The sequence below is a fragment of the Ochotona curzoniae genome, unplaced genomic scaffold (assembly GCF_017591425.1).
Source record: "Ochotona curzoniae isolate NIBS_2020 unplaced genomic scaffold, NIBS_Ocur_1.0 scaffold_1037, whole genome shotgun sequence".
In the NCBI taxonomy this organism is placed as follows: domain Eukaryota; kingdom Metazoa; phylum Chordata; class Mammalia; order Lagomorpha; family Ochotonidae; genus Ochotona; species Ochotona curzoniae.
This window is the reverse complement of record NW_024467083.1, coordinates 18,921,970-18,935,009: the sequence shown is the minus strand read 5'-3', so window position 1 is coordinate 18,935,009 and position 13,040 is coordinate 18,921,970.

Sequence of the window (13,040 nt, the reverse complement as noted above, 5' to 3'; positions counted from 1 at the left end):
TACCTGATAAACAGTGTCCTCTGTTCTCAGGGGTGAGTGCCCTGTGGAGCAAGAAGAATCACCCTGAGATCACAGGTCTACACTGGAATCCAATTGGCTAGGCAGTTGAACTCATCGGATCCTGACTCCCTTATCTGTAAAATGGGGTCATCTCTCCCATCTCAGGCGCTTGTTGTGGGGATAAAAACTGCATGTGACATGCTTCTAGGGAACCAGGTGCCAATGTTTGGACGTCAGTAATTCACTCTGAACATCTGTGGAGCAGATTTATGGGCTCAAGGAGGTAAGTCAGACATTTTCATGTCAACAAATTTCACAGCATGTCCATTTCTGCCTTGGGAAGAGGAAGGTGGAGGCAGAGGCAAACAGGACAAAGGGAGGGTATGGATGCTGAGCCAGTCTCAGCACATCCATCAGTAGGCTCTGAATCAAGGACTACAAAAGGGGTGCATGGCTCTGAGGGCAAACAAGAAAAGCACTTGCTAGAGTAACACACACTCTGTGCTAGGCCCTTTCCATTAACTAATGTAACCCTTACAACCAGCCAATGGGGTAGGCACTAATGAGGCCCATGTTATACCCAAGGGGACTAAGGCACAGAAACCCACAAAGCTCCCAATGCCAAGATTTGAACCCGGGCCATTTGACACCAGAGTCTATGCTGCTGACTCTCACTCTTATTCATGATCCAGACTTCCAAGCAGCTTCTTAGCAATGGAGCCTCATAGTGTCTAGCAGCAGGCATTATGAGCCCAGAGTAAATGAGGAAACCCAGACCCAGTCAGGGAAGAGGGTGTTTTTCCTGAAACATAGCTGAATACAAAGAAAGGATGTTAGGTCTCTGTCATCTGCACCACATTCTCTTTTGCCCTAATTGCCTTCTGAGGAGAAGGTGAGGGGTAAGGCAAGGCTGGAGTGTCCAGGCTCACGAAGGCCTGGGAGGCCAGCTCACTGGCTGTTTCATTTTCTGAGAAGCCAAGGGCCACAGTTTTGGGGAAGAGAGAAACAAGAGAAATCTGGCAGCATGAATTAAAGCTCTACTGGATCCCAGCATCTCTCTCCCTGTGCCCCCTTCCTTGCTGGTCTGGAATTAGACATCACTAAACAGAACAGAGCATCTGCTCTCACGGACTTGACATTCCAGTAGGGGATGAGTGAGAAGGAAAATGATATTTAAAAAAAATTAAGGCAGGGTAAGGAGATGGAGGGTGATAGTTGGAGTGCTCCCTGAAGGAATATGAGCAACGTGTCTTATGTAAGATGCTGAAGCAGAGACCTTTAGGGACATAGGGAGTCAGCATGCAGATTTACATGGGAGCTGCAATCCAGGCTCAGGGAAGTAAACAGGTGGAGAGGATGTGCATTTGAGGCCAGTGCTGCTGCAACAGATTGGGCAAGGGAGGGAGATACTAGAAAATGAAGACAGCAGGTTAAGCCTTTGCTTGCAATGCCTGCATCATGTAACAGAGCCCAGGTTTGAGACCTGGCTGCTCCACTTCTGATCCAGCTCCCTGCTTATGCAACTGCAAAAGCAATGGAAGGTGGTCAAAGTGCTTGGGCACCTGTCACCCATGTGGGAAACCCCAGCTATGTTCCAGGCTTTTGGTCATTGCCTGGCTCAGCCTCGGTCACTATGACCATTTCCAGAGTGGAAGCAAAGGAATAGAAGGTTTTCTCTCTCTCCCTCCCTCCCTCTCTGAAATAACTAAAAATATTTTTAAAGTTTTTGCCAAAAAGTTTATTTTATTTGAAAGCCAGATTTACACAGAGAGGAGACATGTACACACAGAGATACAAAAGATCTCCATCTATTGCTTCGCTCCCCAAATAGCCACAATGGCCAGAATTGGGCTGGTCCAAAGCCAGGATACTGAAGCTTCTTCCAAGTCTTCAATATGGGTGTAAGGATTTGGGTCATCTTTCACTGCTTTCCCAGGTATGTTCTCAGAGAACTGGATTAAAAGTGGAGCACCCAGGACTCAAGTCAGCTACAATATGGAATGTCAGCAAGGCAGGCAGAAGCTTAATTTGCTGTGCCACCATGCCAGTCCTAAAATCTTATAAAAATGTAATGAAGGCAGAAAGGTTAGGAAAGAAATCTGCAGATCTTATAAAGACCTTGTAGACTACAGAGTCAATCTGGACTCAACTGAGTAAGCAGGAAGCTCCAGAGAGACCTGGTTGGATGACTTACCCTTGTGGCTAGGTCTAGAACCCACAGAAGGGCCAAGGGTGCAGGCAGGGTCCAGGCAGAAGGGGATCACAATGACACAGGGAGACTGGTCATGAGGAAGTGCTGGGTTCTGTGAGCTGCGTCTCAGTGTCTGCTTGCAGGCTCAGTGTGCCGAGTAGGAAAAGCAAAGGGCATCTAAGATGATCTCAAGTTTGAGAAACTGATATGACAGAACTTACCACTTCCTGCATTTAAAAATGACAGAACAGAGTCCATCACTGTTGGCTTGCTCAAGATTTCTGCCCACAGATTCTCACCTTCCAGATCCCCCTCAATCCTAACTGCAGCAGGTCAAGCACTGTCAAGGTGGCCATAACCTGAGCCAGCACAGCCCCTCCCATGAACTCCCACACGGTCCCATTCCACACACTCCTGAGCCTTCTAAGAGGCAAACTCCAACTCATCCTCGAAGCCCAGGGCCAGAACCCGTGCAGGATCAGAACGCAGTAATCGAGCCAGGCCTGGCCCTGGTTTAATTATGAGATCAATCCGACCAGCTGCCCCTGCCAGCAGGAGTGCCCAAGGGCCTCCACTTGGCCAGCCCCTGGGGCACAGTTCCTGGGCTTGTCAGAGGGAGTTAGCCTCACATGACGACACATCCTGGGTCCCATCCAGCACGTCCAGCTGGCCCTGCCACTGGCCACCTGGAGCCTGAGAAAGGTCCAGTGAAGGCCAGACTGAGACTGTGGAATATATAACACTGAGCTTGCTGGGGCCTAAACATCTAGAGCTCCTGGAAAGGGAAGATGAGCCCTCACTTGTGGCCCCAACTTCTGGGAAGCTGATCAAGCCATTGCAGTAAGGTAGGGGCACACACAGTTCTGATGTAGAAAGTCAAGGCAATGCTCTTGATCCAGGGTAGGGAAACATGGCAGAGCATGCAGGGAAGGACACACTCCCAGGTGCCAGCCTCATCCCTAGCTGAAACAATACAGCATGATCAATTCCAAGCATTATCCAGGGATCGGATACGATTGTACGTTTAGCATTCAGAAGCTCAACATCTTCCCAAGGATCCCGATGGGAAGAGGAAGAGCCTACAGCATGTCTGTACCACAAGGCACCTGGATTCCTCCCTCAGCTACTCTATTCTTCAAAGAGCTTGTCGAGTCATCTTCTGTTTGATACAGTAACCACACACATACAAAAGCCAACAACTGAGGCAGGTTACTTCATTTTTAAAAATGAAGTCTATCTTGGCTTACCTTGGAGGTACAAAATCATAGTCCTCATCCGTTGATTGACTTTTTGTGGAAAAAGTCCCAAGGCAGCACAAGATATCACATGCAAGAAACAGAGCAACTGTGTGTGTGTCTGTGTGTGTCTGTGTGTGTGTGTGTGTGTGTGTGTGTGTGTGTCTGTGTGTGTGTGTCTGTGTCTGTGTTCTGGCCTAGGGTCCAGTCACTGGGTCTCTATCCTGATGACCGTACCTTATCCTAGAAATGTTTTGTCCAAAGGCCCCACCCTCTAAACACCACAGTCAGGTTTAGGTTTCTACCCCCTCAATATCTCACAGATGAGAATTTCAGCACACAAAACCTTACCGTGTCCACCTTACAGCACGTGGTTCCTTTCCACTGCTCTGAAGTGGAGCCACAGTGCCTTGCCCATGGGCTTGCCTACAGAGGAGAGCCCTGCAGACTTTCCAGGCAGCTCAGAGCCTCTCCACCAAAATTCCCCTACACGCTTATTTAAGTTCAACAGGTGGGACACATCCAGCCTGCAGGTCACAGAAGGCTTAAGGAAGTCACATGATCTGGCCCTGACAAGGCAACCACAGGTGGAACTCAAACTTCAATAAATCCATAGCTGGCTGATTCTTTAAGCTACTTTCATATGGCCCATGGATGATGTTAGATATATCCACATGGCCCCTGGGAGACAAAGGGTTCCTCAAGCCCGCTTTAAAAAATGCAAAAGAAGGGGCCATAGCAGGGTCTCCTGCAAGTGAGAGCCCTGGCAGCTCCTCCATAAGGCCTCTGCTGGAAACTCCTCAGCCATGTGGATTTCCCGGATCTAAGGATCAACACATTGAATCTCCAAGAAATTATTTCCTCCAAGTCCAAGCCCTTGGTGATGGGCCATGGTAAAAACATGGCTATTCAAATGGTTCAGGGATGGATGTCATACAAAATCTTTTATTTACTTACTTAGAAGAGCTAGAGAGAGAGATGGAGAGAAGGGTTGAGAGAGATCTTCCACCTGCTGGTTCACTCCCTCCAGCAGGGGCTGAACTAGACAAAAGCCAGGAGTGAGAAGCTTCACCTGAGTCTCCAAAAGGGACACAAGGCCCAAGGACTTGAGCCATCTTCCACTGCCTTTCCCAGATGCAATAACAGAGCTGGGTTGGAAGTGGGGCAGTCAAGACTAGAACTGGGACCCATAGGGGGTACCAGCCTCACTGGCGGTAACTTTACCCTGTTACTTCACAACACCAGCTCCTATCATGCAGATTTTTCTAGCCTGAGCCACCTGCAAGTTCAGAGCAGCCCATTCCAGGACTATCCCAAACATAATTCACCTCTTTCATTTCAATCCAACTAGAAAACTGATCTTATGATGGACTCAGCTGTAATGAACCAGAACATCCAGAGCAGGCAGGTCAGACCGATGCTCTGACTCGTGGTACAGGTGTAAAGACTAGGGCCACAAATGGGAAGCAACTTACCCCAAGAATGCATAGTCAGTGGGTGATAAAGACAAGCTCCCAGAGCCCTGCACTTGCAGTTCAGTGACCCATTTTTTACCGTGGGCCTCTTCCCAATGTCCACAGCTGTTTTATCCAACAGCTGTATCCCACTACCAATCTTCTCCAACCTTCATTCAACTTCTCCCGCATTGGTGAGGGAGAGAACAGGTATGGCATCCCAGTACCACTCATATCTCCCAGCAATGGCTGCAATGCTGTTTACTCTGAGATGCCCCCAGGATGCAGTTAAAATGATCCCTCTGTGTCCTTTAAAGGCAGCATCTCATTTGAACCCAAGTGCTACCTATAAGATTGATATTTTCCTTCTTTTTAAAAACACTTATTTACTCGGAAACCGGAGTTACAGATAAAGTGGAAGAAACAGAGATAGAACTTCCATTCACTGGTTTTAGTCCCCAGATGGCCTCAACAGCTGGGGCTGAGTCAATCTAAAGCAAGAAACTTCTTTTTTAAAGATTTTTATTATTTTTATTGGAAAGGCGAATATACAGAGAGGAGAGACAGAGAAAAGATCTTCCATCCGATGATTCACTCCCCAAGTGAGTGCAACAGCCGATGCTATGCCGATCCGAAGCCAAGAGCCTCTTTCAGGTCTCCCACACGGGTGCAGGGTCCCAAGGCTTTGGGCCGTCCTCAACTGCTTTCCCAGGCCACAGGCAGGGAGCTGGAAGGGAAGCGGGGCTGCCGGGATAGAACCGGCGCCCATATGGGATCCCGGGCGTTCAAGGCGAGGACCTTAACCACTGTGCCACCGGCCCAAGAAACTTCTTTTAAGTCTCCCACATGGACCACAGCAGCCCAAAGATTCAGACTATCTTCTGCTGCTACATTCTCAGGGAGTTGGATCAGAAGTACAACAGCTGGGTCTCAAATCAGCACCCATATGGAATGCCAGCACTATAGGTAGAAACTTAACTCACTATGCCACATCCCAGCTCTGGTATTTTCCTCTTAACAGAACTAGAGGTTTAGAGAAGTTTTACCTTCTTGAAAAGACCTCATAGAATCTTACGCCCAGATGTTTTCTCCACAACACATCACACTCCCACAGTAGGGGATCAGGTGTGAAAGGCCTTGGGTTTAGACAAAGTGGTTTCCTACACCAAGGCATTGATTCCTGGGTATTTCTATGCATGCAACTGGTGGGATAGAGAATGGAGTCTGAACTGGGCTGTTCCTGCCTTGATGGGGCTCCACCATTCAGGGAGGCAGACGTGGCCAGCAGCAGGAGAATTATCAAGACCCTTTTCATTCCCTGACTTTGCTCCCCAAGCAGTGGGCAGCAGAACCAACACCAGAGCAAGGACTCTGATGGCTGGCCCAGGACATATATTTGCCCAGCCAGGCCTGGCAGTCTCTGGGCTTAGCCATAGAAGTCGATTAATTGTGCTGCCTTCCTGCCAAAAGTAGTGCAGAGCCCAGGCCCAGAATAGAGCACATAGTGACAGTCACAACAACACAGGCTATCTGCTATACAACAGGCACCGCACTGGGTGCTGTGTCATCATTGACAAGGGAGCTGTTGTTACCCCCATGTTACAAACTAGAACTCGGGGGTGACTTGCTCCAGGGGACACACCAAGAAGTGTTGAGACTGGGACCCAGATCTGCTGGCTCAGCCCTCATCACGGACATCCTGGTTTTTTCAGCATAGATGTTCCCATCTCCAGCAGGTCTTTCCTAAAAGTTCCCCACTACGTGTAACTCCATGTCCTGGGCATCTGCATTCTGTTCCTTTCCTTCTGAGCATTCATTAAGATCTGCCACTCTACTTGTTTACCCACCTGGAATAGAAGCACCAGGAGGACTGGAAACATTTGTTTCATTTGTCCTAGAACAGAGCCTAGCACACCATCAGTGCCTACCACCTTACTGGTTATATGAACAAAGATATTCAGTATTGGTCAACTCCAGCCTGGCCAAAGAACCGTGAATCACACTGAGCCTGAGTGTGTAAAGAGGAGATCCTGCCAGCCAGGTGTGCCAGGGAGAGCATGGATTCTGGAGTCAGTGCTCTAACCTCAGCACTGACCAGCTGTGCGGCCCCAAGCAAGCCTCCACTCTTGGTTTTCCCATCTGTTAACTGGGAGCAATAATATCTGCTCATAAGGATTACTGCAGGATGAAGATAAGAGACCGTGGACAACCAGAATGGGACCCCAACAAATCAAGACTCCAGTACAGAGCTGCTCCCTTCCCCAACCCTATGAATACCTGTCCTCAGAATTTCAACCTGGGAAAGGCCCATCACTTCTGACCCTGGAGGAGGCTACTGCTGATGCTGCTGACTGGCCTTGGAGCCTGTCACAGCTCCCCCACCCAGGCATGCAGCAGCCACTTCCAAAATATGTAAATATGCCAGGCTGCCTCTTCAGCAAGGGAACAGCTATACTTAGTGCAATTTGCATGTATTTTAAGCTGACTTGTTCCAGGCAAAGAAGCCGATTCATGAATTTAATAACATTCACAGATTCCCAGAATGTCAGCCCTGGAAGAAGCTCAGGTCCTCATTTGGCAGAAGAGTGTGCCGAGAGCCAAGGTCATGTGGCAGGGAGCAAGCAGAATTGGCAGAGACCCTTGGTTGCCAATCTTAAGTCTTTGGGTCTTTGCAGGACGGTTGGATTTCATTTTTTGCCCTCCCAATACTCTGTTAACCAAAAGATGAATTTTCAGCCTGCAGAGCCTCATGCTGCCTTGGCCATCTCATTTAAGGCAAGTCTTGCCTCCAAGGTTGCCTTGAAAGTGGGCGTGTAGTAGCGGATGTGGTCTGAGGTCAGGTTGGGGCTGACCATATGCACAGAACACAACAGTGCAGTGGGGACACAGCCTGGGTGTCCTTGCTTGCCAGGTCTCTGAATGACCCATCGAATGAAATCTTATCAGCATCCCTACACCCCCTAACAGCCCATCAAGATGATGCATTAGGTCAACAGGGATTTACCTGGGCATATTTTTAACTTCAGTCAACAGCAATCATATCTGCCTGCCCAGCAAGCCTGCTCCCTTCTGGTAACTCCATGATTCTTTGCCTTATGTGAACTGTTTCCCTCTCTGGCTTCCAAAGGAGCTGCCAATCAAAAGGCTGTGAGGTCCTGCCACAGGACTGGATTGGAACCCATATCCAGTCTGATCAGTGATGTAAGCATGGTCATGTGATGCAAACACTCCTTTGAGGGGATTGAGATGCAGACCCAGGGAGACAGCAACACGCTTTTCTTCAAAGCAAGCTATAGGACAAGACAAGCCCAGCACTGATGGTAACTGACTTGGCCACCACACATCCAGTGGGACCTTGAGTCCAGCTGAACTCCCTGGGACTGCCCCATCTCTCATGCTTGCTCATGTTGAACTGACTTGCAACCCAAGTCCTCCAACCTGTGATGCTAATCAATATCATCCCCCATAATAACCAATCCCACACAGAGCCCTCCTGCCATGCACCCTGAACAGCCAATGCACTGGGTTCTGGGAGGGCCTCCTTACAGATTTGGATATGTACTTGGGAGTACGTAGCAACTCACTGAGTGACCTCAGCCATTTTCTGAGCAGTAGTATTGTTTTGATTGATAGAGATGAGAAAACTGGGGTTTTCTAATGGCCAAGCAGTTTCACCACTACAGATTGGAAGTAATCTCTAAAGCATTTTGACCCAAATATACTAACAAAAAAAGCATCCCACCATGATGATGATGATAAGTATTGCTACAATTACCAAATGCTCACTGTTTGGCAGACACAATACCAAGCATTTCCTGTGTGTCAAGCATTCCTCCCGACAGCCTGAGAAGCGCTGTGGAGGAAAATGAGCAGATGTGGCTAGCCTGCTGGTGAAGGAAAGCTGGCTTAGTGCTCAACACCACACAACTGCATCTTACTCCAGGTCTAGGTTACAGGGGTACCATCTGTGTTCGCCATATTCAGATGCTTCCTGAATTTATGTATGACTTATTTAGCTATTTGAAAGACAGAAGGTCTCTTCTGTGTATGTGTCTATCTGCTGGTTCACTCCTCCAAATAATTGCAGCAATCATGGATGGTCCAGGGCCAGAGCCAGGAGTCAGGAACTTAACCCAGGTCTCCCACATGGGTGGCAGGAATCTGGATTCCTAAGGCCATCAGCGCTGCCTCTCAGGGTCTGCCTTACCAGGAAACTGGTGTTGGCAGGGCAGACAGGCATCAAACCTAGATTAACCATTACAGGACTCAGGTGTCCCAACTGGTCTCTTCATCGCTAGGCCGAATGTCGTCTCCTCCCACATTTCTTGTCACTCTGTCCTCCTCCTCTCTACTCAGCTTTCATCTGTGTGGACAAGTAGGAGCTCTACTGACCTCACTGTTCTCACTGGTCTAGTGAGAACTCCATTTGCCCTTGTATTGCCCATCTGCTCCTGCAGTCAGGCCCGCGCTGGCCAGGCTCCCTCCAGCACATCCTCTGGGTCCAAGGCCAGACAGTAGACTATTCCTCCTCATCGCTACTCTCATGAGGGCTTAACAAAGCCTCCACCATCACAGCTTGGCACACTACTTATTCCCTGCCTCCCTACTCTCCTCTCCAGGAGCCCTACTTGGAGACACACTGGACTGCCGGCCTCTAGGGGTACAGGCTGAGGCTCCACTGCATTTATTTAAAGAGCACAAATAGTGCCCTCCTGGAACACTGGCACACTGCCCACCTCCCAGGAATAGCTCAGTGACCCAGGCCAAAGAGTCCCCATATTTGGCAAAGGGAAGCAAATCTTTACACAGAGCAGTGGAATGCTCCAGAACTGCTACCCTTCATCAAGGCCACCTCTTCCAGACTCCAAGCCTCAACTCTCCTGGGATCCATGCCACCTGTCCCCTACCAGCCTCTCCAGCTGTCCCTTGGGGTGACAGCCAACCAGTAACGAGTCATGTCCTCTGCTGGCTTCATCCCACCTGGGAGGCTGCGGGGAAATGAGGTGCTCACCTGGCAGCAGAAACTTGGTTGCTTTGGTCACTGTCATGTAGATGGTATCCTAGACTGGGATTGGTCTAAAAATACCACGTCAGCTTTAGAAGGAGACACATGGGTCAGCAGTAGCAGATGGCCCCATCAGGCCTGCATCAGTGAAAGTCTCCTTCAATGGCTACCAGGGTCGAGGTATCTGGCCACTAGGGTCGTGGTATCCAGTCATCAGTCTCCACTTGTCCCAGGAGTAAGACATTATTATCAACGTCTCATGGAACAGCACAGGGAGACTAGCTCCACCAACCCTGTCAACCCTCAGCCAAGAGCCAACAGTCCCTCAACAAAAGGGAGCCTGCCTTGGATGAGCCCCTAAGCTTCCCCTCTTTGGCTCTTGGCTGGCCTCCGTCCATTGTCTTCTAATCCTGAGCTACTTACTGGGAAGCAGTGTGCTGAAGAACAGAGAGCACTGGCCGTCCTACCTTCCCTGTGCTCAAGGGGCCCTCACGTTACTGGTTGTGTGGCTTTGGACATGTCACTTCACTGCTCTTAACTTTGGTTCCCCATCTGGCCAGATGGCTACAAAGACAAGAAAATATGTGTATAGTTTCTGGCTCAATCACTAGCTGATAATCAGGCATCTGCCACAATTCTCGCTGTCATTTTAAAAAATGTATCTCTTGGGGCCAGTATTGTGGTGTTGCAAGCTAAGCCTCTACCTGTGACTCCAACATTCCATGTGGGCACCGCTTCAAGTCCCAGCTGCTCCACCTCTGATCCAGATCCTTGCTAATGCACCTGGGAGACCTTGGAAGAAGCTCCTAGTTTTTTATTTCAGATTGGCTCAGCTCTGGTGATTGTGATCATTTGGAAAATGAACCAATGGATAGAAGCTCTTTATGTGTCTTTCATTCTCTCTGTAAATCTGCCTCTAAAATAAAAATAATTAAAAAAAAAAAAGACTTATCCCTTTGAAGTCCCAGGTCTTCCTGTCCATCAGCTCTCACACCCACAACTGCTCTCCTGGACAAATCCTTCCTGACACCCTCTTCCTGAGCCCATTAAAGAGCCAACGTCACCATTCCAGATGTCATTTCCGACAGTGAGAAGGTTAGAGTCACGTCCCACAAGATGTTCGGCAGAGAGATCTGGTTTGTTTTTCTGTCTATCCTTAGAGCCCTAGAAAAAGCCCCATGTAGTCGGAAAGCCCCTCAGAACATTGACGAACACTAATACCTAGTGCAAAAATCAATTCAAAATATTCCATAGCCCTAAAGGTAAAATGCAAAATTATCAATCATCTAAGAAAATTAGGAAAAGAATCATCAAGGTCTTTAGTTAAGCAGGGAATTCTTAGAAATGGCACCCCAAAAACAAAAACAGAAAACAAAAAACCCCAGAAACTTTTTTTGAAGGATGAATTTAGGGCCTGGCACAATGGCTCAGTGGCTAAATCCTTGCCTTGCAAGCACCAGGATTCCATATGAGTACCAGTTCATGTCCCAGTTACTCCACTTCCCATCCAGCTTCCTTTTTGTGGCCTGGGAAAGCAATGGATAATGGCCCAAAGCCGTGAGCCTCTGCACCCTTGAGGAGACCCAGAAGAAGCTCTTGACTCCTGGCTTCAAAGATCGGCTCAGCTCCAGCTGTGGCAGCCACTTGGGAAATTCACCAGTGAACAGAAGATCTTTGTCTCTGCTTCTCTCCATAAATCTACCTTTCCAATAAAATTTTTAAAAAGATAAACTTGTCCAAGTTCTCTGTGAAAGAGGCTGTTAAGAGAGCAAAAACACAAACTGCACACTGAAGAAAAAAATCAGCAAATCACCTTTCTGATAAAGGACTTGTATTCAGTATATATAAGAACTCTCCAAACTCAGCACTGAGGAAACAAACCACCCCTTCCCAACATGGGCAAGATATTTGAACGCATGCCTTGCTAAGAAAGATATATGGATGCCTGGAAAGTAAGTGCATGACAAGATACTCAGAGAATTAGTCTACACAAAACATATGAACACGAAAAATCTCACTGAGATGCCACTATGCAACAAGTACACAGGCTAAAACTAAAAATCCTCATCAAGGCAAGTATTCGCAAGAACAAGGAGCCATTGGACTTTCAGACATTACTGGCTGCAAATTTCCAACCACTTTGGAAAGTAGTATAATTGCTTCTTACAAAGCCAAGTACAATACACTCAAAACATAACTCAGTAATCCCACTCCTAGATATTCAAGAGAAGCAAAACATTATGCTCAAACAAAAAAACACAGTATGAACGTTCACAGTGACTTTATTTATAGACACTAAAAACTGGGAATGACTGTGTGTGCCTCCCAGCAGTTACTACATCAACAAACTGGGACATTCCCACAGAGGGTACCGCTCAGCTGTGTGCACACACAATTGAGTGGATGACTCTTGGACACATTTTGCTCAATGAAAAACACCAGACTCAAAAGGTCCATGTTATATAACCTCCTATTCTTTGAATTTTCTGAAAAAAGCAAAACTTGGGTTGAAGAACAGAGCAGTAGTTTCCTGATGTATGAGCTGGGAGAAAGGAAGCAATTAACTGCAAAAGGAATGTAGTCAGAGGGCTGGGACTATTCTGCATCTTGACTGATAGCGGGCACACGGCTCCATGTACATTTGCCAAAATTCATAGATCTGTACTCCATGAGGAGTGAGTTTTACTGTAAGTAAATTTGGAAAGCCGATTCTAATAAATTCATTTTAAAATGAAGATTAGACTTTCAACAATGCAATGAAAGGCAAGTTGACAAAGTTGAGGCAAGATATGAAAGTAAAACAATCAGATGTGAAAAACACCCTAAAACAATAAAATAGAATATGTATTATTAAAATGCCATCAGCAACATGGTAGACAGGATAGAGAAAATTAAGAACCAATAGGAAAAGAACAAAGTTATACAGTTCTTACACAAAATAAATAGAAGATTGAAAGTCATTGCTGTATGTGAAGGGAAGAGATTGGAGAAAAAATTGTCAAGACATAGTAAAAGAAAAACTTTCCTGGGAAGACAGCCTGTCAAAAACTGTATACAATATTCCAGGAAACAAAAATCTGAGGAATATGGGCCAGTGCTGTGGTAGAGTGACTTAAACTGCAAGCTGCAACGGTAGCCTCCCACATGGAAATGCT